Source organism: Panthera onca, chromosome C1 (genome assembly GCF_046562875.1).
Source record: "Panthera onca isolate mPanOnc1 chromosome C1, mPanOnc1 haplotype 2, whole genome shotgun sequence".
Lineage (NCBI taxonomy): Eukaryota > Metazoa > Chordata > Mammalia > Carnivora > Felidae > Panthera > Panthera onca.
The window spans coordinates 151,306,427-151,326,992 of NC_138346.1; the positions used below are offsets into that span (position 1 = coordinate 151,306,427).

The 20,566-nt window shown below is 41.4% G+C and overlaps 1 non-coding gene across 1 annotated transcript; it reads right to left on the reverse strand.

The window, feature by feature from the left end:
• Window positions 1-19,171: 19,171 nt before the first annotated feature.
• On the reverse strand, window positions 19,172-19,278 carry LOC132673952 (U6 spliceosomal RNA). The gene has a single exon (XR_009608285.1). It is a non-coding gene; the product is annotated as a U6 spliceosomal RNA (small nuclear RNA).
• Window positions 19,279-20,566: the final 1,288 nt, after the last annotated feature.

Consider the following 20,566-nt stretch of genomic DNA (forward strand, 5'->3'; position numbering starts at 1 on the left):
GACTGTTCACTTTTAAAGGGAGTTCAGAGCTCCAACTTCAGTGACTATGGAACTTCAACTCCACCTTCTCTAGGATGAGACCAGCACAGCCAGTGCACCTGGAATTCTGAAGAATTCTGCTACTAGATATCATTTTGTTACTTAAAAGGCCTCTAGAACTTTTACTTGACGTGATCTTTTCGGCTGGTACCAGCATCCTGTTAGGGACCCTTGGTCTTACTTCTCCAAAAGGTGATAGCAAAGGTTCAAATCTACAAAGTCAACCATGTTGTTAAGGAATACACACTCGCAGATGCCACTTTGGGAAAAAAATGTAAACATGAATTTATAGCAAAGGTCTGTCACCAAATTCTGGCTTGGTGACTTACCCCAGGAATTGGGTGGCTGTTAATAATTTTCTGCTCTCTTATCTAAAGCTGAAAGCAGGGGTGCCTGGGTGGCTCAGTCGGTTAAGCATCTGACTTTGGCTCAGGTCACGATCTCATGGTTTGTGGGTTCGAGCCCCGCATTGGGCTCTGTGCTGACAGCTCAGAGTCTGGAGTCTACTTTGGATTCTGTGTCTCCCTCTCTCTCTGCCCTCTTCCACTTGCACTCTGTCCGTCTCTCTCTCTCAAAAATAAATAAACATTAAAAAAAAATGTAAAGCTGGAAGCCGAGATAAAGTATCGAAAACCAAACTTTGCATACTGAATAAAACAAAGCAGAAAGATGTGTTTAGTGCAAGGCTTCAACCTGCAAGCCAGGAAACTCAGAGCTATAGGAACAATGAGCTGGGTTGTTTCCAGACTAAGGGATTTTTGGGGGGTGGGGAATAAATGCAGAAGTTATTTGGGTTTTCAGCTGATTGGTTTCCCAGCGGGCTTCTTTCTTATTTGGTTCGGGGCAGCTAAACAGGGGATCAAGGAAGTCCAGAGATGGCATGAATAGATTTGGCACTTAGGGTTTGACTAGTGTTCTCTGCTGATATCTGAGAAGAGTTATAAATTCCTGCAAGGTTAGGTTAGGTTTCCTTTATGCTCCTGTGTTGACCATCTCCATTGTTCCCCTGACATACATGACTCCATTTTAGTTTGGTTCTGTGAAAGATAACCCTAACCTACCTCTATTGTGTGCCCTGCCTGGAAAACAGGAATCAGTTCCGTACGCATCTTATCACATTACTCCTATTGATTTGCAGTTTCTTTGCTTTTCCCATTAAACTCCAGCCCTTTACAGTGGCCCATTTTGTTTCTAGCTTATTTCATTGCTGCTTCTTGCTGTGGCTGAGGGTGGGCACCAAGGGAGGGTTGATGAGTGATGTAGTGAAGCGGGAGGGAGGGTGGAAATGTGGGAAGCTGGACAGAGGACTTAAAATTTCCTTGAGGGTAAATACTGTGTATAAAAACATTTCTGGGGATTGAAGCCCAGTTTATTTGGCAGGAAGCAGAAAACATTTGCTTATTCTGCTTGACAAGGTCTAGCCTATGTGAGGCACCATGAGAAAAATACTGGTTGGCCACCTTTCCCACATACAGTTTACTTTGCCTTCTGTGTGTACTACTGCTGATAAAGTGTAGATGACCATAAGGATCAAACACAGGGGGATAAACAAAAACACTCAAGGAAATGCTTTATTTATGTTGCCATTTACCTCTGTAATCATGGGCATAGATCTTTCTTACATAGGGTTGAAATACAATTTCATCTTCTATTGTTAATCTCTGAGAGATTGGAGTTTTATGGCTCTGGGCTTTAATTCTTTGGCATCAGAGGTGACCTTGACAATGCCAAGTTATAAACATGGCTTAAATTTGTGCAACACTTTAGAGTTTAATAAAAGCACGGTACAGGATAATGTTTGCACATTATGCCACTTTGAGTTAAATAGAAAGTTGCTATTTCTGTCTTACAGGAGAGGAAACTGAGGCTCAGAGGGGCTCAGAGTTGCTTCAAGGTCATCAGTGGTAAGTTACGGAGTTGTTGGTATGTGCAAGTCTTTGCATTCTGGCTCCAGAACTTTCTCTGCTGAACAGCACTGCCTCTACTTGTAGTAGTGGTTATAGTGTATAAGGTCTCAGTGCATGTCTTATTGTAAGTGATCCTCACAATGTCCCTCTAAGGGAGATTAGGCAGACATTATAACGCATATTGCTTCCTTTGCTCAATCAATTAACAGGCTAAACTAGAAAGAATCATGCTTAATTAAAAGTCAAAGACATCTTTTGATATCCATAGTATTTTATTTGGCTTTCAAAGCTCTAAGGTTCTTTCATACCAACATTCATGCAGCATACCTACTATTTAGGGAAGTTCTATGGCTAGTATCAGTTTTTATTTGAAGAAAGAGATACTACTAAGTAAGAATTGACACTCTGTGGTTTCCAGGTAGGTCTCCTGGATGAAAGCTGGCTGGCAAAATGTAAAGTCACATTGTTAATCTGTCTTTCTTTTCTTCCTCTTGCATGGCTACGCTCTTCTATTTCTAATAACATTCAAACTCGGTCACCACCAGCAGCTTATGACTTGTCTACACTTTGAGATATTCATTACCAGAACAACGTTCTGGCTACCTGTGCATTTTTCCTGCTGTGACTGCCAGCTGCCCCCACTGGACAAAGCTCTCTGCAGATCCGCTCCATGGGCATGTCACCTGTGCAGCTGCACGGGACATCATCCTCAGAAAGATCCCATGCTTGAGTGCTCCACTGTCACCAACTTGAAATTTTTACTAATTTTGAACAAGGGACCCTGCATTTTCATTTTGTCCGTGGCCCCACAAATTATATAGCTGGCCTTGGCTATCCAACCAAACTCACTGCAACATACACAAACATTCACATTCTTGTTCCCTTCATTTAGTTCAGAGGTGTAGACGTCTATCTAAGATACCAGAACTAGTCTTTGGCTGAAAACATTTTCTAAAATACAAGGGCTTGTGGTTATATTTTCTTTCTTATAAGAAAACAGAGTTACACAGCGATCTTTTAAAAAGTTCTTACAGTAAAACTCGGGCTTCTGTTGCATAAGAAAGTGCTCTACTAAAGAGGTGTCCTGGTTGACAGAGACAGAGAGAGAAAGAGTGCCAGATAGGGAGAGGAGTCATCTGCAGATAGTTACAAGTGAGTTTCAGACTCCTGTGCTTGGGGACTGAAAACCTCAGAAAACTGGAAAACACAGGAAATGTTGAACTTTTTCTTTTTGCTCTCTCCTTCACTCTGGTGCTGACTTCTCCATAATCCAGCCCCATTGCTTTTTCTTTTCCTATTTTCTAGTTCCTCCTCAATTCCTTTTGCCCTCCTCTTTTTCTTCTCTCCTCCTTCCTCTCCATGATGCATATTCTTTTATTTGGGTTATTGACTATAAAGGTACGTCCTTCGTTCTTAATTCAAAAAGCAACTGACCTGCCATATGATCCAGTAACTCCACCACTGGGTATTACCCCCAAATAAAAAAACACTAATGTGAAAAGATACACACACCCCTGTTTACTGCAGCACTATTTAAAATAGTCCAGGGGCGCCTGGGTGGCTCAGTCGGTTAAGCGTCCGACTTCAGCTCAGGTCACGGTCCGTGAGTTCGAGCCCCGCATCGGGCTCTGGGCTGATGGCTCAGAGCCTGCAGCCTGCTTCCGATTCTGTGTCTCCCTCTCTCTCTGCCCCTCCCCCATTCATGCTCTGTCTCTCTCTGTCTCAAAAATAAATAAAAACGTTAAAAAAAAAATAAAAAAAAAATAGTCCAATTATAGAAGAAGCCTAAATGTCCACCAACAGATGAATGAATAAAGAAGATGTGGTACCTACATACAATAGAGTATTACTCAGTCATAAAAAGATTCAGATCTTGCCACTTGCAACAACATGGATGGATCTGGAGGGTGTGACGCTAAGTGAAATAAATCAGAGAAAGACAAATACCATATGATTTCACTCATACGTGGAATTTACGGAAAGAAACAAGTGAACAAAGGGAAAAAGAGACAAACCAACAAACCGACTTAACTATAGAATAGCTACCAGAGGGGAAGTGGGTTGGGGGATGGGTGAAATAGGTGAAGGGGACTGAGTGCATTTATCATGATGAGTACTGAATAATGTATGGAGTTGAATCACTATATTGTACACCTGAAACTAATATAACATTGTATGTTACCTGGAATAAAAATTTTAAAAAGAAAGAAAAAAAATAGAAATTTTATACATTCCCATTTTTTTTTTTTTTTTTTGAAGCGCAAGCTGAGGAATAAAAAGCTAAACTAGAATTACATTGGAAGGAAATACTTAAGAAGTTGACTAATTGAAGAGCCCATGATTTTGTTTCCTGGTTAGAGAATTACCAAAACTCTGAAATGATTAATAGCATATTTTTGTATAATCCTTAATTGTTTTCTTGTCAGTTGCTCCTGGTTAGTTATCAAGTTCTCCAACCCAAATTTATTTAATGACTATATAAGCATCTTTTACTACATCAGACTGCCTTCTCATTAATGGAATTGGATTATAGAATTAATTTAAAAACCCTAAACGTAGCACATGGTTATCTAGGTTCTATAGTTAGTGAAATTTGCATCTTCCCAATCTGAATAGGGCACAAAGAGAGGCATTAGAGTGAATAAAATGAAAACGCACGATCCCTCCCTGAAGAAATTTACGGAGTAGTTGGGGGAAAATGCACCAATAATTACAGTGCAACGTGAGAACCGGTAGTCGGGAAATGGAGCCACAGTACAGGAACAGGGCCTTCAAGGATGTGAGTATCATCAAAGTCTCGAGTGAGATGGGAGAAGGCTCTTGAACAGCACAACTAGCAAACAAGGAGGGGCATGACTTTCAGCAAGTTTCAAAGTTATGAAAAATCAAAAAAAATCACACACTTGAATTCTGATAGGAATTGGACTCTTCCTTTTGCTGGGAGTTTAGAAAGGTTTGATAAGCGCTGTTAGTAAGATAATTTTGGGAAAGCGATGGAGGGTAGCACAGCTTTTTAGCCCGCTCCTCAGGTCTGTGACAAATATTAGTAATTAATATGATTTAGGGTAAGTTACCTAACCTCTTTTATGCCATTACTTCCTTACTTGTAAATGGGTTTATGAAGAGTATTTATCTCATGGAGAATTGCTATGAGGATTAAGGGAATTTATATGCTCAGCAGACTAAAAGTATAGTCAATATTAACATTATTATTATGTTGCCAGTTTCAAAGGAGTGTTCACACTTACAGGAATTTTCTTCATAAGCAATCAAGTCAGATACAGATTTTTTTTTCCCTTCATCTTTTAAAGCTGAGTGTCTGGAAGGCAAATTTGAGGACATTTTCTTAATCAGTGGCATTGATTCTCACTTTCTCAACATATCATTGCTCGTTTGTATTGAAACTTGATAGCAAATGCTAAAAAAAACCTGTTGACCATTGGCTGGGTTACTGAGAGAGTCATGGAAAGAGGGCCAATAATTAAGGAGGAACTTGGCTTCACTGGCTGGTGAATGGGGCCACGAAAAGAGTATTTTCCATGGTTCACACGTGAGTGAAAAAGGTGGGCATCAGAGCCTAGGAACATTTCGTGCCTTCCAGCCACAAAACCTTGGGCAAGTCATTAAGCAGCTCTGAGCCTCAAAGAAAGAAAGAAAGAAAGAAAGAAAGAGAAAGGAAGGAAGGAAGGAGAAGGAGGGAGGAAGGAAGGAAGGAAGGAAAGAAAAAGAAAGGAAGAAGGAGGAAGGAAAGAAAAGAAAGAAAGAAAGAAAGAAAGAAAGAAAGGAAGAAAGAAAGAAAGAAAGAAGAGAAAGAAAAGAAAGAAAGGAAGGAAGGAAAGAAGGCTACTCTGCTTTCTTCACAATATTATGTTGAGCTTTAAATGGAAAGATGCGGGGCACCTGGGTGGCTCAGTGGGTTAAGCCACCGACTCTTGATTTCAGATCAGGTTATGGTGTCACAGTTGGTGAGATGGAGCCCTGTGTAGGGCTCTGGGCTGGCAGTGCAGAGCCTGCTTGGGATTCTCTCCTTCTCTGTCTGCCTCTTCCCCTTTCTCTCTCTCTCTTTCAAAATAAATACATAAACTTAAAAAAATAAATGGAAAGGAGTGTATAAAAGTAGCATATAATTTGGCCCTAAAATTTTAATTTTTTTTCATAAAAAACTAAACTCGTATGTGAACAGTAAAATTATGTTTACCTTTGTGTGTCAAGTGTTTCATTCTTCCTCCTGCTTATTTCTTAGTCATGGATAATCTAGGTGAGCGTTCTGGTACAGTGGCAGCACATTGGAATACCTCAGGGGTTTTAAGAGATGCAGATGTGTGGGCCCTACACTTAGGTACCTTGACTTACATTTTCTGAGTCCAGCTCAGTCACTAGCAATTACAGCAGAGGAGAAGGAACACAAGCTGTCTTTGGGAAACATTTATGAAAGAGGCAGGGCTGGAGAATGGTTGAAGCTTTGAACTAAAGAGGAATTCACAACATGTTCTGCTTAATTTTCTAAAGCACCTTTTCAGAAGCATGACCTATGAATTAAAGCAGGTTGGTGGTGGACCTTCTCACCATGATGACTTCGCTTTGGCTTCTCTTGTTTGGCTCCTCACAGCTGTACTGAGAAAAGTTCTCATATTTTCTACATACTTAAGTTCCATAGGTGAATTCAGGGAATGCTATATTACCTACTTGTTTTGCATGAAGTCTTTTCCAATGTCTCGTTACCTGTTTTTTGTTTGTTTGTTTGTTTGTTTTGACTCAGAATCTCTTCATCTTCCTATCCACAGACAAGAACTTTTGCCTTCTGGGATGTCTATATGAAACTTTATTAATCCCCCTTGGGTGAAATTCTGTAACACACTCCACATTTCCCGTTCTTTGCACTCTGCCCTCTTCTCCCTACCTGTTATTCAAAGGGTAGAGACCATGAAGTTTCCTCTGGGCCCAGGGCAAATAGAGAGGTAATAAATGAGCGTTTTGTAAGCCCCAGTTCTGGTACTGGTGATTATCTTCCTTTATGAGAAATCGAGATGCCATATCTGGGTAAGGAATGGGGTCTCCTCAGAAAGTGAGTAGTCAGCAATTTATTTCTGGATTTGGATGCCCAGGAAACCGGAGAAACCTGCTTTGACCAACATGATTTGTTATCTAGCATAAAGGGCATTTTTTTACGGCCCCTGGTTCCCTGTTCTGAGAGACTGGCTATAACTTTCAGGAGTATCTAGTTTGTGGCCAAACGCAGGTCCATTTTGACTTATTAGGAGAAAAAGCAACTTGGGGACAAAACAAACTGCTTTTAGAAGGGAGAAGAGTTGCTTCTAGCCATAAAAGTAATCCACGCTCATTGGAAAGGTTTTGGAAAATGAAAGAAGATATATAGAAGTAAAATAGACTGAATATTCACCAGCAAGAGAGACAAGAGTTGTTAGCATTTCGCTGCATTTTATAATATATTTTCTCTACGCATGTAGAATATTTTACAAAATTAGAAAATTCTAAATATGAAGTTTTGTATCCTATTTTATACTTAATTTTATCTTATTAGCATTTTCCACATCAATAAGTATCAGCTAAAATTTGCACTTTTTTCCTTAAGTAATCTCTGCACCCACCATGGGGCTTGAACTCATGACCCCGAGATCAAGAGTTGCATGCTCTACCGACTGAGCCAGCCAGGCGTCCCTCAAAATTTCACTTGTAATGACTGTATAATATTCCACTGTGCATGCTCTTATTTTTAATAATAAAAACCTTATATTTTTAAATATTTGGGGTCTTTTTATTTAGTATAAATGAAGCCTAAAATATATCTCCATACACAAACTTTTAGTGGGTTTCTCATTTTTTAAAATGGGTCCTGAAAAGAAGGACTATGGGCCCTTGGTGCATGTTCCCAGATTTCACTGGGGTGAGGTTGTTTCTGCCTCAGAACATGCAGAACATGTGTAGCAATCTACCTTTGCTGAGCAAGGCACACTTTACTCGAAACCACATTTCTGGTTCATTTCCCTATAATGGATTACAAAAAACTGAGAAAGAACCCAACCTAAGACTCCATCAGTTCTAAGATGTACCATTATGTAATACAGCAACGAGAAAGAAAGAATGCTACTGATTCAATTAGGATGCACCATCAATTGTAAGAAGTATCTAAAATGCAAAAATGTTAAGGTTTGTAAAAATGTGCAACTCAGAAAGGAATATGCCTTTCATTTTATTCTCTTTGAGAGCATTTCTTTGGACCTTTTGCAAGTGGATCAAGATGGATCCAACATCAAATTCAGGGACAATGGCTGTCTTTGTCTGATGCATTGACACAGCCTCTCTGCTTTCTCTCCGTCACTTCCCCACCCCCAACCCCTCTCCAGGACTATCCCCACCATAGCCATCATTACAGTTCTTCTGATGACCCACCTGTTGTTCTATTCTCTTCATTATGCCTCAGAATCATCTGGCTGGAATTAAGAGAGCTATCTAGGGGTGGTGGGGGGAGTAAGAGTACAGTTTGAATGTTGAGTTCATTTGAAATTTTAACCTGCCCATCTCTTACAACATATTTGGATTACCAAGTTATTTTTGTATGACCACCCATGCTAGCCAGTTTTTGCTTTTATAGGTCAATCCCTACTGTTCTAAAAACTAACTCCCAAATTTCATATCCATTCTTCCCTATTTACACAGGGAGAGAAATGCACACATACACACATTAGTTATACCACCTTCCCTCCTCTCTCTGGAGTATGTGTATGTGATGTAGATACATATGTACATATCACATATACATATACACTTCTATATATACTTGTATATGTATACTTCATGCTTATAAGTATATATTTTATACTGTATGCCTTATACTTCTTGGAAGAAAGAGGACACTCATATATATGTCCATATTGAGAAACACATATCCATACTTTATTAATCTACATATTTCATAGAAAAATGTACACATTTATCCATAGTCAGCACCGTGGAAGAGACTTTAGCTATATCCTTTTATTTTGTTTTGTAAGTGGGTCAATATCTAATACCTTTCTTTTCCCCACCAGAGTTCTGGGCTAGTTGAGATAAATAAAAGGTAGATGAAGATAAAAATATCATTTTATTTCTAATTAAGCATTGAGCTGAAGAATGCAGTATAGACATGAGGCACAATAGGCTTACTACTAAACGTAGCCCAGAATTCGAAGAACTCTGCCTTTAGTCACAGACAACACTGGACCACTACAACCTTCCGTCTCCCCCAAGAGGGGCAGAGACTTAATCCCAAAGGTTACTGCATGGTGCAGAGCCGATGAGAAGATGTGCTTTCCAAGGGCGAGTCATTTGCTAAACACAGTGAGGGGGAAGGGGTGAGCCGGCCATGCCTGCTTTCTCTGCGTAACTCATCTATTACTCATGTCACTCCACGACTGTGAGGAGTGGTGCAGGAGACCAGAAGCATTAGAGAAGAAAACGCTCCTCTCGGAAGCCTGATGAGTGGGAAAGACAGATTTCTCCCCCAACACTGGATTTTATTTTAGAGGAGAAAACTGAGGCCAAGAAAATTTCATCCACTTTGTCAGAATCATGTAGCTAGTTAATGGCAGAGCGGGTCTTAACATTTTTCTTCTCCTGACTCCTACTTTCCTTTTCTTTTTCAGAGGAGAGGGAACCAATGGGCTAATTCATAATAAAAATAAAACCTAGTAATTCATTCAACTAATACTTATCGAACACCCACTGTGTGCCAGCCACTGTCTGGTCTCTGGAGATAGTGCTGAACAATTTAGAACAAGTACCTGCCTTCTTGAAACTTACCTCCTAACTGGGGAGACAGATAATAAACAACCAGCTTCAAGTAGGCCACATGGTACAAAGACAAGTGAGACAGAGTGAGAGTGACAGAGGCTACTCTTTCCAGAGAGCATCCTGGGAAGGCCTCCCTGAGGAAGTAAGATTTGAAGAGAGGAACCAGCTATAGAAATTCTGCAAAAAAAGCATTTAGGCTGAGGGGATGGCTGATGTCTTAAAGACCCACTGAGTCCCAATGTGTTGGGTTTTGAATGCGTGTTTGTGCTAATTTAAAGAGAGGAGGAAGGACAGAGAAAGTAACAATCAAATGAGTAGACACTTTGGACCCCACTTGGAGGATGACTACTTTTCCCTATTCCTAAGGCTAATCTTGTCAGCAGATACCAGTGATTAGAATCCTGGGTGAAACATCGCTAGAAGACCTTGCAAACTCTCCATTTTAATTCTCAGTTGAGCAGTGTTACTCTAGGTTACTCATCTGGAAGAATGCCTTGGAATCATCTTTATTGTCCTTTGGTTCTCCCACGCTAATAAGGCAGCATGCTCTCCAAGCAGGGAATGCCATACACATTCAGGGCTAGAGTCTCTCAAAATCGTGAGGCCGGCTGTATTGCTGGTTTACTGTCATTCCTTATTAGTGAAGGTGTCACAGACCTGACTCATGTCCCGTTGGGCATTTGGTATGTTTCTAGTGAATGCTTATATTACATTGATTTTGAATCACCAGTGGTATTAAGCGGTAAACAACACAGCTTTAGAAGAAATCCTCTGAGCTTTTGGATATTAAGATATTCTTAACTTCTGCTCTGTTTTTGTTACAGCCAAGTCTCCGGTAAGTTCCAAAGGATTGTATAGCCTAGCTCATCATTAGGCTCGGGATCCATAAAACTTATGTTTCAAGCTAGTTACTACCGTCACTACAGTGTGACACGATAGGGACCCGCACTGGTGTGAGATTTCTGGGAAACTGCACACTAAGAGCCAATCCATTCAGTTCACCTGGAAGAAAAGTCGTTGGGCAAGAAGTGGGAGGGTAGCAATGCCCGGGAACATTAACTTGCTCAGCATGGTGCTGAGCTAGTGTCTGCCAGGGGGGCTACATAATTAAGGTACATGGACTCCCCTAACTATGGGAGGGGAGGAGAGGTAATGGGGACTGGAACAGATCTGGAAAAAGCCTAGCTGTGTATGCATTAGTGTCTTTAAAAAGCACAGGTGAGGGAAATGCCTCTCAGAAGTAAGGGAAGAGAATTGAGGTGGCTAATCACATTCCTCTCTACGTTCCATCTCTCTGTGAAAAGCCAGGATAGAAAAGATGGGGAGATAAAAGTGCACTGTGAATTAACAACAAAGGAAGAGCCCTGGATTCAGGCTGAGTGTGCCGTGCCCATCGTTGTATTCTCCCCTCCCCCAGCGCTCTCTAACACAGTGCCCCGTGACAATAGGAACTTGATTCTTATTTGTTGAAAGAGTTAGTAAATGAGGGAATAAATGAATGAGGTATGGATTAGGTACCTCGAATCAAAGTCCAGTATGCTTTTCAGGGCCTACCTGATAAATTAGTCTTTATGTAAAAATGAATTGTATAAAGACAGGCTATGTAAGTGAACTCCAAAGTCACATTATATTTGACAGGATGACTTTGAATGTACTAATCTCATGCCTTCAGAAAGTTTAGAGAGGACTGTGCTCATGAGGCAGAAGAATAAATAAGAACCTATTCCTAGATTTAATATGACACAGAAATATTTATATGAAGTCTTTCAATGTAAGGTTTGTTATACCACTCAATTTAATATGGGCAAAATTTTGCTATTTATACACACAATTCACTTCTGCTGAGTTTAGCAGGAACTTCAGAAGTGCCTCCAAGACCTATGTAGGTTACACAAGATCCCTGAGACAAAGAAGGCCTTATCCTCTCTGGCCAGCATATTACTTACTTGTATTCAATTATCTGGATAGGTGTACATTTATTCACATCTATCCACCCAGCCTTCATATTCTTATCTATCCATATCCATCCATCTATCTCTCTACCATTTCTCAAATTCTCCATTCATGAATCTATCCATACATACATCCATATATCCATCCATGGATCCATCCATCCATCCAATTCATACTTTATAAGCACATGCTATATGCCAGGTCATGTGTATTGGGAATAGACATAACAAAGACGTGGTCTTTTGTCCCAATAGCTCATTATCATTTTTGTTATGAGCTACATCTTGGGTTGACACAGCATGTTGTTTAAACTTCTACTGTACTCTAATGTGGTACACTTGCCCATTTGCACAACTACAAAATTAGCTGATTAGGACCATGATTTGTTCCGATTTTCTAATCATGTCAATGAGAAATCTGTGCATCAGGGGAAGTATACAGTTTGCCTTAAGTTCTCCCAACTGTTGATGGCAGAATAGAAACTAAGACGTAGGTGTTCTTTATTACAATTCAGGGTTCCTTCTATCACCTCCTGTGCGTAGCTAAAGTGGGTGTTCACTTTCTGAACAGAATGTAGAGTCTATGGAGAGTCAGAGGTCCTCGGTCTAACTATCATTCAGGAAGACCCTGCAAGCCTTGGGAACCTAGAGACCAAAGAGTCTTCAAGAAGCCAAAAAGAGATCGGTGCTACAGCATCTTTTAATTTTTCAAAGAATATTTATGATGTGTCATTAGAAGCCTTCAAGCTTACACAAAACACTGCATTTACACATGACACCCACTTCAGTAAGAGCCTAAGGGGGGACTCATTAGCAGACAATTAGTTATTCAACTTGTTAAACATTAATTCCTCTTATGCCTCTGGTCTGCCCAGAGAAATATAACAGGGGGAAATATAGCAAACTAGAGTTACTGGTCCTTGTCAGCTGGCCTCCTTTTATTCTATAGGTCTAAATATTGCTTTGGTATGTCCTTCAATACCCCAGGGGCTCATGGAGGAGGAGGGCCACTAAAGAGAGGGGTAATGTTTTCTTTAATTTTTTTTTTTTTAATTTATGAATGGATGCTCCTTTGCATGCAAGTACCATGGTAGTCTCAAGCTCCCACCATAGAGGACAGCCCCAGATGTCTCGGATGCTAAAGTTTTTAAGACTTTTGGCACATGAGGCTGCTGGTACCCACTGACATAATGACCATACTATGGGAGAAAATATGATCCAGTAGTGAATATTTGGCAAAGGAAGTATGGAGCAGAGAAAGGGAAATGAGAGCACAGATTCTAGATCCCCAGCATCTAGGGATCTTTGGGCAGAAGAGAAGAACATGTAGGGAAAAAGAGGCAGAAGGCCAGAGGACCAGAGATGCTGCGTTCCACAATGGAAAGCTTGCAGAGTCATGTCTGCAGAGGCATGGCAGCTCTTCTGAAGCATGGTGCAGGGTGAGGTTGATAGGATCCAGGCAAGGTGTCAGGGCATAGGCTACATGCCACAGGTATGGGGCAAGGCTTCAGAATCAGCAGTCCACAATGTAGCTAAATAATTAGGGAAGGTTGGGTAGAGAAAGACTACCAACTTGCTGGGCCAGAACATTCCCAGACCTGCTCCTGGTTTCTGAGCATCCAGGTGGTCTGCAGGACGAAGATGCACTGGTCTGAAATGGCCTATGTACTAGGTGGTAAGGACAGTGAAAGTCAGGGATTCTCAGTCTTATGAAAGAAGCCAACAGTTTGGAGACAGGAGGTTGACACCAAAAAAGAAGGAGAACCAAGAAATGAAAGAACGGGGACAGCCTTGGTGATATTAGGAGGAGCCTTTGCCCAAAGTCAACTGTGCCTCTAGACTCAGTTGTAAAAGAATCAATGCATTCTCTCCTTCTGCTTAAGTGACTTCAGTTGTCCTTTGTAGCATTTGCAACAGAAAGTGTCCTGAACTAGCGAGTTCTGGTTTCTTCAGGTTAGGACTCGCCTTAAACTAAATTTTAAGAAATCATTGTTGTCATTCTCTGAACAGTTTCTGGACCAGAAGTCCAGGACATACTCACAACTCCTCTTGGTAGAGACCCTTCTTCTCATTTTATAAATAGGAACTCCCAGTCTCAGAAAGGTGGTCTCTTGCCCAAGGCTACAAATCTGGCAAAATTGTAAAGCTGATTCCAACCGACTCTGAAGTTCTGGTGTTTTCCCCTCTACCATATTGACCCCAGCCCCATCCCCCAGGTGAGGTTAATCCCCAAGATTTCTGATGACTCTTTAAAGCTTCCATTCCACTTTCCTGCCTGCAGCACTATTAGCTTTATTTCTCCCATTTTCTCTACTCATCAACACATATGCTTCTCAGAATAGGCCCCCAGGATCCTTGCTCATGGCTGGGATGGCTAACTAATTATCTGTGCATAGCATGCCAATGAGCAAGGACACCCATTATATATATATATGTATGTATATATATATATATATATATATATATATATATATATGTATGTATATATATGTGTGTGTGTGTGTATATCTATCTATATCTATCTATCTATCTATATATGCTATTATATATACATAGAAGCTCTCTCTAGGGGCACTTGGGTGGTGGCTCAGTGGGTCAAATGTTTGACTTTGGCTCAGGCCATCATCTCCTTGTTTGTGAGTTAGAGCCCGCACCAGGCTCTGTGCTGATGGCTCAGAGCCTGGAGCCTGCTTCAGATTCTGTGTCTCCCTCTCTCTCTGCCCCTCCCTCACTCATGCTCTGTCTCTCTCTCTCTAAGATAAAAGAGCATTAAATTTTTTTTTTTTTAAAGCAGCTCTCTCTCTATATAGAAGTTGCTGCTCGGTTGATGTTGGTGATATAACTCAGGAGGGGCACATATTTTCTCTTGGAAGACATTTACTTAACCCCAAGGCATGATGCTGATGCAGGCTAGGGGCAATAGGGTCTGGAGAGGAGCCCCCTGTCCTCGTCTCTCTCTCTCCCAGCATCATCTCAGGTAGCTGAGCCGTGCCCTGCATGCCTGTCTGCCAGCCTGCCAGGTGGGTCTTCCCTGTTAGTGCCAGCCTGCTGCTTTATGTGGCACCGTGTGACTGATTTGATGACCTGTGACCTGACTGTCCATCTGGCCACTCAAGAGTTCGCCCGGCTGTTTACCTTTTTTTGCTGTGACTGAATTTCCATTGCCTCTCTCAGCATCTGACTTGCAAACCACTCTGCTCTGTCTGTTAAATGGATGAAAAGAGAGAGTGACCTCCTGCTGCCAGTACCGCCCTGTGCCCTCCCCGTCTTCGATCAGAATGCACCTGTGCTTCGGAGGCTTCCGCTTTCTCCTGAACTTGCCATTGCCTCCACAGCCGCCATCCCAGCTTGCCATGTGTGCGGTGCTCTGTGAAAGGAGAGACGTTTCATTTTGTACTTGGCAGGCGCTGAACTCAACTGGACAGTGAGACCCAGGAAATATGACACCATCTGCTTCCTGCCATGTTCTGGCTCCCGCACTTGATGTCAGGGCATCAGCTGTTACCTGAGTGCACTGGGTCCTGTGAAGTGAGCCATTCAGGAAACACCTTTGCTAACACTTTCCTCAACAGCAGAATTTATACTGGCCAGCCTGCACTGCTGAGCATTTTTTCCTTCTTGACTCCCAAAGTAAAAATGTCTTCCTGCTTTCTAAGTTTTCCAAACAGAGTATATATGCATAATTATATAGGCACACAATAGAAATGTTTGCTTATTTGGCCATCCTTTTGTGTATGTGGACTTTTTTTCTGCTAGAGAGGTAGCTTTCTCAGATCAGTCCCTGGCTGCCTTGAAATGTATCAAGTGTTCTGTGCTTTGGTCTCCTCCCCATTCCAGGAGGTAGTGATGTCCTTAACTAGTGGTTAACTGAGGATTAGGTACTCCAAAAGGAGGATTAAGCGAACAACTGTGTCATGGAAAATAGGAGAGACTGGTTGGGCCTCCTCCATGCTGGGAGTACCTAATCCAGCTGGCAGCACTCAGGGCTATAGGAAGGAATAGGAACTGTTTCCCTCTTGCCATGGTCCCTGCAAATCTCAAATTTCCCTGAACCCCTGACCTGCTGCTCTTTAGTTCTGGAAGCTGCCAGGCAGGTGGCATGGGTGATGCATTCAAGGCTGAGTTCTTTCCTGACTCAGTGGTTGTAATCCCATTGTGGACAGACAAATCAAGCCACCTGTGCGGAATATTAAAAATGAAACAAAACGCAAAAAACAACACTGCCGATCTGTTAATGAATTTTCAGACTCAAAGTATGCCATCTGGAACAGACACGCTGGCTTCTGGAATCTGTGTTGCTTCTTTCCTCTTTCTTATGATTTTGACATGGCTTTGGTTAGCCATTTCTATTTTGATGTTTAAAGAGTGATATTACACAAAATCTGAATCTTAATTGAAAATGTATGCTTTTCTCATTTAAGTTGCTGACTCTTTGAAGAATTATAGCATTGCAAAGTTTTCCTGGTGGGGTTCCTGAGAAAATTCTTTTTGGTCACCAGATTGTTTCCTGAATTAGCCAAAGCCTCTAGGTCCTAGGTCATAAGAAAAAATGAAACAATTTGTCACAGTGTCGAGTATGACGTTAGAGAAAATGCTGTGTATGAATTGTAAGCAATGCATTGTTTTTTGTGAAAGACTGAGAGAATGGGTGGGCTGCTCATGAACATACGCTGCAGCCCCTGACAGCCAGACCATTACCATGACTTTTCAAAAAAAAGTTTATTTATTTTGAGCAAGAGCACACGAGATTGGGGGAGGGGCAGAGAGAGGGAGAGAATCTCAAGCAGTGAAGAGCCCAACGTGGAGCTCGAACTCATGAACCGTGCAATCATGACCTGAGCCAAAATCAAGAGTTGGATATCCAGCCAAGTGAGCCACCCAGGTGCCCCCATTGCCATGATTTTATAATTTTTTTTTAATGTTTATTTATTTTTGAGACAGAGAGAGACAGAGCATGAATGGGGGAGGGCAGAGAGAGAGGGAGACACAGAATCGGAAGCAGGCTCCAGGCTCAGAGCCATCAGCCCAGAGCCCGACGTGGAGCTCGAACTCATGGACCGCGAGATCGTGACCTGAGCTGAAGTCGGACGCTTAACCGACTGAGCCACCCAGGCACCCCCCCATTACCGTGATTTTAATAAGAGTCATGGCTATACTCAGCCAGCTCCGCCACCCACTGGACTTTCCTCTGGGAAGCCTGATAAAATGCACGTGAGCACCATACATTTATGTGTGAACACACACACACACACACACACACACACAATGTATCCATGCCATTGTTTTTACACCTGCTAGAACCTATGGACAGAACTGCTGTCTCCTCCCTGTGACCGATGAAGACAACTCAGAGCCCCTTCTGATCCATCTGCCTCTGCAGGCTAAATTCTCCCTTTTGTGGAATGTTGAAAACTATAACCTATACTCTGGTCCTAGAGATGGCAGAGGTGGCATTAAAAATTTGCTCATGTTTTCAACTCAGAGGGTTAGATAATTATGCGGCTTGAATCATCGCATAGACTATGGTTTGCTTAATTACTAATTTCTGGTGAACCATGTTCTATTGTTTAAGATCCTATTGTTTAATATGTCCTGGCCTTTGGACATTTGTAGAAATATCTGTGTGAACAGCATGGTAGTTCTTCACTGAAAAGAAGGCAATACAGGCGTGGTCCTATGCAGCAGTGGCCACTTTGTTGGCACTAAATGATAACTACTTTGGGCATCTTAGAGGATGCCATGTTCTCTTCAAAGAGCCCACCACACACAGAGAGTAAAGGATTAGGAGTCCCATAATGGAGATCCATTAAATGTTGTAGTGTTAGAAATAATTAAGCAGCATTTTATGATAGCACCAGCAGGCTAGTCCGTGAATAATTCTTTTCAGGGTTTGCTCTTTCTCTCCATAGGTAAAGGATTTAGATGGATTTATGACATTGGCTGAAACGAATCAGTGGATAAACGATTATAGGATTTGAATGTGGTTAAGCCAAGATTAATGCTGCCGATTCCTGAGAACATAGGAGATGACTGTCACCCAAGTAAGTGAACTTGCAGTTCAAGATGTACTGTTTCTGACCAACAGTTCAAATTCTCTGGACACATCGACTTGCACACACTCTCTCAACCCAAACCCAGCATTCCGTGTCACACTGTGAAGGATGGTAAGCAAACAATAATGATAGAGGGCTTGAGATGTGGTGAATAAAGTACTCAATGTGACTAAACTGCTGCTTACTAGCATTCTCAGGTCACCAGGGTACCATTTAGGCCGGGGCCTTAACGAGGTCATTTACCTTTACCTATACCAGAACCATTACCTTAATTGCTACTCAGCCTTCATGAAAGTGTTTATGGGTAAACAGTTTTCACCAAGGGAGTTATTAACTACCCCCTGGATTACCATAGGATCAGGAATCATAAAAATAGTAGCAATTGTAGTCATAATAACCTATGTTGTGTAAGTATCTGTTATAAATGTCTTAAATTTTCACCACCACCATCACCACCCAGAGCAGCTTTAGGGTGAAGCACAGCATAAGAAACAGAGCACTGGTTATTAAAAAAACATGGATGGATGAGAGGGTCCTCCTTATTCATCAAGTCTGGAAAGCATAAAAGAACAAAAGGGCTGCCATACCTTAACCTACCTATTATCTCTATCTTTTTATACTTGTGCTGAGGAACTAGTGGTAGACATGTGGATTGTTCTCACCTTAAAGAGGCGGGAAATGTGCTAAGTAAATATATTTTACATGTGTGCCCAAGGTCAAGGGAGAGCCAGAGTTTTGCAAATAGTGTCAGTTCCATCGTCATTGGCTCATTCTATGGCTACATGGCACCCAAATAAGTTGAAAGCAGATATTTCAATCCATGCCCCAGAAGTTTTAGTAAATTAAATAGGTGGGGGCTGTGGAGACCTAGCTATCTCTTTTTGTGGACTGCTTTTCCAGTCCCTTGCCATGTGTCTAGTTAACAGTAGATTTGTTGTAGACTGAAAAATACCTAGACTGAATTCTTGGTTGAGTCAACCTGGAAATATTTCCCACATCAGTCCTAAGGTGTCTAAGCTGATGTTCCACCCATATGGACTCATAAAGTCCTTTCTGCTTCTGGACCATTGTGATACACTTCCTTTCTCTCCTTAGTTGTCTGCATTACCTACAAAATAAAACTCAGCCTGAAAGAGTTTCATTCCATACACTCTGCTTTGGACCCTTACCCTTTTCTCTAGCTGTCTCTTACAACTTCCCTACACATGTAGCACTCCGGATCATTTATGCCTCACTCTGTATGCCTGCCCTACCAGAAGAAAGCAAGATAATGTAGTTAAAGTATTTCTCAAATTGATCAATGAAGAGATCATCTTTAAATGAAACAAATGATCGTACATTTCCATACTGACTTCTTAAGTACAAATAAAAACCTTGGTATGAGCTGCTTCTTCTTCTTCTTCTTCTTCTTCTTCTTCTTCTTCTTCTTTTAAATATGGAATGCTTCACGAATTTGTGTGTCATCCTTGTGCAGGGGCCATGCTAATCTTCTCTGTATAGTTCCAATTTTAGTGTATGTGCTACCAAAGCTAGCACTGGAATGAGCTTCTGCAAGGACCCTATAGACTGAGTACGATTCTCTTTCTTGGTCAGTAGCGAACTAGATGGTTCTTCTTCCAAAGGGAGCCTTTGAAATATTTGAGGAAAACAATCATAGATCCTTCAAGTCTTTTCCTCATCAGGGTAATATTTCATGTTTCTTCAGCTGCTACTTACAGGAAATAGTTTCAAATTCCCTTCCATTCAGCTTACTTCTCAGATGAAATCCAGTTGTGTAATGTCTTTCTTAAAGAATAAACAGTATGGCACACAGACACATCATTCCCTTGATCCGGATTCCACACTTCCAGAGTTGTCTTCTCAAATTGTTAAAAGATGTTTTTGCAGCCACATCCTATACGATTAACCCACGTTGATCTTGCTGTCACCTAAAAAGCCTATATCTTTTAAAAACACATGCATGACTATCTTGAAGCCATCCTCCTTCATTCTGTATTTATGCAGCTGGTCTATTGAGCATAAATGAAGGCCTTCACATTTATCCCTGTTGAAATCCATCTTGTTAGTAAGCACAACATTCTAGCTTCTCAAAGTCTTTGATGATCCTGGTTCAGTATTTCGATCCCCTAACGAGTTCTCTCAGATAAAAATTGATCTACATACCATTTTTGTACTTGGAAAAATGTTGCTGTCACAGCCTTACACTCGAATCAAAGGAGACCTGTCTCAGCCTAGGTTATGAACTAAAAACTCAACATCTACAAGAGTGAAGAGGTAGGTAATAGACAGTGGTAAGACCAGAGTGTGTTAAGGTGTCTTAGTTCACACCTGAATCACAATAACAATATGTGGACCAACAATACCAAGTGAGCCTTGGCAACTGGTGGGTAAAAGTAGCTGTGTTTCCAGGGGTCACATTCCAGTGGCATTTAAAGTAGGTCGAAACTAAGGCCAAATAGCTCCTGCTGTTTTTGACAACTCAAGCTGCAACAATGTGCAGTATATTTTTCATCTTAAGATAGTGCTCATAATACAAACTAATTAAAACAGGGCACAACAAAATCATGGACTGATTCTCCTACCACGCAAGGTTATATACCTTGCTCCTGCCCTCATGAAATTCTGCCTAACAACAAGGAGATCACGAGGAAGAACCCCCTGGAGACAACAGCCAAAACTTTCTACATTGCTAGTGGTAAGTGTGGCCCAGAGAAGGGGCAAAGCAATTTGATTATGTATCACTGATTAGGTGAGTGTCCAGACACATGAACAGAGGGGTGATTTCTCAGGAAAGCAATAACTGATCCACACTGTTGTTGTTGTT